The sequence below is a fragment of the Zingiber officinale genome, chromosome 3A (genome assembly GCF_018446385.1).
Source record: "Zingiber officinale cultivar Zhangliang chromosome 3A, Zo_v1.1, whole genome shotgun sequence".
In the NCBI taxonomy this organism is placed as follows: Eukaryota; Viridiplantae; Streptophyta; class Magnoliopsida; order Zingiberales; family Zingiberaceae; genus Zingiber; species Zingiber officinale.
Window position 1 is genome coordinate 10,854,772 of NC_055990.1, and position 5,219 is coordinate 10,859,990.

Here is a 5,219-nt window from a genome sequence, read left to right on the forward strand (position 1 = left end):
AAATACACATTGATCTCATAGGACTTTGACACGAGATGAGTATCTCGACTACAAATTGGATCTTTCGATTGGAGGCGAGTACTTTGACTTTATGTCATTTGATATGCATAATAGATTTTTTTTAACAAATAGCAATAATTATGTTTCTTATCTGCTTCAGTTGGTCACTACCCGATCTGTTACATGCTTGTTTGTTTATTTGTTATATGTTAGTACCTACCTGATTTTACCTGCTTATAGGCGTAGTGACACAACCATGTTATTTATTATGGCCAGTTTCTGGCCATATGTCCTTCCAATCCACAGTTGTAGCACCTATTTGTACCCATGCGACATCTTCCCGTATGCTTCTTCCCACATGTGGTACACTGAGGGAACGTAGGTTGCTTGCTTGCTGGAGCACCCTTAGAGTCATTCCATTGCTTTCTCTCACTATGTGAAAAATGACTTTTTACTTCACCATAATTTACTTCGTCAATTTAAATATACGAAGTAAAAGTGTATAAGCAACTTCGCTGCAAAAACCGACGAAGTATATACAAATATAGACTTCGCAGATTTAAAAACACGGGCTTCGCTTTAAACTGAAATAAGCTATTACTTCGGAAATTTGTTAAATACCGAAGTCGTAACGTCGTGAATATATTTTTTAGTGTTTACTCTGAAGTAATAGTACAAAGAGTTAACTTTTATTTTTACAAAGAGACTCTGACCACTTTTATTTCCCCCCACTTCCTTTCGTTTTCTTGGGTTAGGGCTTCTGCGCCGATGCTCCTCTTGGGTTAGGGCTTTCCCCTTCATTTCAGTCCTCTCCGTTCCCCCTCGTTAGGGCTTCCGATTTGGAGTCTTAGGCAACAGAGACGAAGGTTTGCAGCAGTCAGCCAAAAATAAGATTTGGCAACTTGAACTTTCTTACACAGGGTTTAGGTTGCAAGTGTTTGAGATATACCGTATGTTTTCTTTCCTTCGATTTCTTTTTCTTATTCTTCTTCTTTTTCTCCTCCTTTATTTTGCAAAATCATGTTTTAGACGGTTTCCAATTTGTTGTAGGTTTGGTGCTATTCTTCCAACAAAGACAAGTGTTTGGAAATTTTTTTTGCTTTTTTTTTTTCAGTCTCTATGTTTACGAGGTCATTACCTAAAGGGTTGATTCATGATGCTTTCTTGGAGTAGATACTTCTATTTTCAGTTGTTCTTTATTTGGTTTGTTGTTGTGGATCGTGTATTATGGGATTGATTTCTATTGTGAAAGTTTATACCAATTAAAATTGTTGGTTTTTGATGTAGAAGAATGCATTTCAGCTACACAAATATAAATTTTTATTGAGCACTGACTATACTTCATGAGATTTATGAGTCATCCCATACTTTCGTTCTTTATATATCCACATATTGTACAAAATACGGATTATTTTTCTTCATGATGAGTAGAAAATATTGACAGCTGTTGGAATGAGTATAAAATATGGAACTGTGCTCGATATGAATTTGACTACCTTTTTACAGTCTTACTCTAACTTTTGCTTAACATTTATGTAGTATCTTCAGGTTTTGATCAAAGAACACATTGAGCTAGCAGTAAATAATTTTAGCACGATAATTCTGAGAAAAAATCTACCTTTTCTTGTTTTTATAATTAATGACATGAGTTTAACTACAGAAATACCCATCTTCATCTGTTGACAACAAAGATCATGCATGAAGAAAATTATGATGCAAAAAAATTGTCCTGATTAATTTGCAGGTATATGTTCCTGGTGTTTTGGCTTGCAGTTCACATGTTGAAAAATGGGATCTGATTGTTGTGTCAGTTGCTGTGGAACAGCCAATTTCAAATGGTGGATGGGCTTTTGGTTTTACACGAGGAATTGTTTTACAAGGGTCGCAGTCAGGTCGATGATGCCAATTGATAAACCAAGAACTTTATGAGATTCAAATGAGTCTATAGATTTATCTTTCACTAAATTCGCACTATTAAGGAAAATTTTGCCAGAAAAAATCTTTAACATGGTCTCTGTCCTAATTCTAACATCACTGTAAACCTGGAGTTTTCTAATTGAGTATGCCAGTTTAACATGAATTTCTATATGACTTATCTTTGGTTATTCCAAATGTGAAGTCGTTTTTGAGATTTTACTTAATTGTAGCAATGCATCTTCAATCCTTTCTTGTCATGATTGATTGCAGTTGATGCAGTAGGCTTGTACATGTGGTTCATTTGTAGTCATTTTCTCTCTGAAACTTTCTTGACATTTACCTATCCGAATTAATTTAATAATTTGTATTTTGTTGTTATCTATGCTGTTACAAAGTAACTGTAGTGAGTGCATTAATTTGCTTCTGTTTGCATGATTTTAATATTTTAATCGCTAAGAATATTTCCTTCCATGAATTTATTTTTGATATTGATTTGTTTGAGGTGACTATGGATGTATGCTAATTGTGGTGGCATAATTTCCAAGTCTTTTTGGTGTAAGCAAATATGAACCTTGTCATGAATGCCTACCTAAGAAGTTTTTGTCTACTTGTTTTTTTTTGAACGTTTTTATTAATTTTCTGCTCGTTTTGTTTTAATCTTGTATCTTTTAATTTAAATTTATTTTTTAGTTTCCTTCAAGACATCATTTATGAAACAGAGTGAATCTATATTTATGCAATAAAAAAAATGCAGATCCTCAATATCACGAAAGAAATGGCCTATATATTGGCCAAGGAACTGCTTCATTGTCAAGGGCTTCTATGTTCCGTGTGTCTTATGGGACTGCTGTGGAGATGACAAACCGAGTGTACAAGCTTCCATCATTTTACAGTATGCTCATATATGAATGAATTTTTTCTTCAGTGTTATACTACCAATTATATTTCTCATCTTAATCTAAACTCTTTTAGAAATCTTGTTGCTGTCTGCATATGCCAATTATTATCATATTGCATTTCATTGTTCTGCGACATGCTGAACTCAAACTCAAAGTAGCTTATCAAATAGAGTTTGTCAAATCATATATTTTTTGTGACTTTTATTTCTGCTGTTTCTCTGGCTAGATGTACTCGAAGGAGAAATATTTCTGCAAAACTTGCCCAGCATTGTTACGGCTTGTGTTTTAGGTATCAATAAATTTACTTGTTTTTGTTTTCTTTGCTTGTCTTTGATTTCAGAGTAACACTCTTATTTCCTTAGTGTTTCAATTGTTTCTAGTATTTACATTTTTTTTTTGATAATTTTTTCAAAGAAATCCTGAGTTCTCATTGGATCATTGTGTTTTTGTGAAACAAGAAAGAATACTTATGGCTTGATATTTCATTTATAGGATACTAGCATAAATGAACTTTGTTGCATCTTGTATTCTTCCTGCTCTAGTTTGTGAACCTCATGGATTATGGAAGGAAATACCTTATGCAGATACTAAAGGTGCTTCTACTGACATTGAAGTAAATTAAAGTATCCAACTTTTATTGCTGGAATCATACTTCTCTAGTTATAAACATCATTTACCTACTATAGGTAGTTTTTTTATGCTGTGAGTTATCAAGTTCTTTAGTTACTAATTTTTGCAAAGATATATTTCTGTTCTTTAGATCCTCAAGAAGGTGAAAGAATATTGGGCATGTGTGCTGCTCCTGGAGGGAAAACAACTGCCATTGCAATTCTTATGAGGAATAAAGGTGAGGTTATTGCAATTGATAGATCTCATAATAAGGTCAACTTTCTTGCCCTTGAGTCCATGGATTTCATCATGTGGTTGGGTACGATTGACCTTATGCAAGTTACACCAGTTATTGGTGCCTCAAGTGATAGCCTCTAACGCCCTGGTGCTGATTGGTAACTTATAGTATTTCTTTGTTTAGAGCTGTCACTGAATCTCCTGATCATGTTTATTTTAGATACTTAAGCTTTACATTAAGGGTATAGGATTATCTTGGATTTAGTTGAGGATTATCCTAGACTCTGCAGTGACAGGTTCAGAGATAATTATCTGTTGTGGTACACAAAGTTAATTATTAAGAAACTAAATATAGTGTTGCACACTGAATCAAATCGTTCATGCCCTGCTACTACTTTCTTCTTATGCTTTGATATGACTTCTTTCCTTCTTTTTTTTCCTCGCCCTTAGATGACACCCTGTTTATGGTTTTATACAAAACTGTGTTATGCATAGTTCTATTAGTAGCTGGGGGAAATTAGTAACTGATTTGGGGCTAACATGCGTACTTTCCTGTGGGAAGAGGGGAAAGGTGAATAGGGGTACGTTTTTTTGAGTTATTTGTCTATACAAAGTGTGTATGTGCTTAGTAATGGGGTGTGTGTGTGCGCGCTTAGTAATATTGTGTGTGTGTGTGGGGGGTTGAGTATTCTCCAAAATCCATTCCAAATCGGGCTTCTGTAGCCACTGAGCTTACTTCAAGCATCCAAGTTGCTGGGTTATACTTCTCTTTGATTTTTAAGATTCCAGAAATTGTCTATAAAACATAACAGATTTTTTGCAAAAGTTAGCTACAGATATGTTAAGCAACCTGAGCTTCACACAACCTGAGCTTACTTTAGGCAGATTTTTTTAGGATTCCAAAAATTATCTTTTGTGATAGATAATGCTTACTTCAGTTAGCTTACTTCAAGTATTGCTGGTCTCCAGTTAGCTTACTTCAAGTGTTGCTGGACTTCACACAACCTGAGCTTACTTCAGGCAGATTTTTTTAAAAATATTCTTTTGTGATAGACAATGCCTCAACTTTTAGTCTAGTAAAATAATGAGCATGTAAGGCCCAAATTTATTTAGGCTTCTATGACCCACATGCTATAATTCAAACAAAATTGTTACTATAAGAGTGCATATAAAAATACATATTTATTTGTCTTATCATGCTTTTGCTAATTTAATTCATGATTTTTTTTGTCAACTTACTGTGTTTTGATTTAAAGTTTTCAGCTACAAAACATAACATGATGATTCTTTCTAAATTGCAGTTCGCAGGTTGTGTGAAGAACCAGTACTATACGCAGACACAATATGATGAAGTGAGAATTGAATGGAGTGAATTTGTGTACTCGTTCTTGGAGTGAATTGCAGGTAGTGTGAATGAACCAGTACATGTTTTTGGTTTTTTATGGCTTATTTTGGCCATATTTAGGGAGATTTGTTTTGTATAAACATATGCTGAAATCAAGGCTTATGAAGTTACCTTTTGTGATGCTCAAAATTACTGAGTCTAAAAATAATGAA

The 5,219-nt window shown here is 34.0% G+C and overlaps 1 long non-coding RNA gene across 1 annotated transcript; it reads left to right on the forward strand.

The window, feature by feature from the left end:
- The first annotated feature begins 2,701 nt into the window (after nucleotides 1-2,701).
- On the forward strand, nucleotides 2,702-3,655 carry LOC122053555. The gene is made up of 3 exons (XR_006132235.1): nucleotides 2,702-2,809; nucleotides 3,043-3,105; nucleotides 3,577-3,655. It is a non-coding gene; the product is annotated as an uncharacterized LOC122053555 (long non-coding RNA).
- Nucleotides 3,656-5,219: the final 1,564 nt, after the last annotated feature.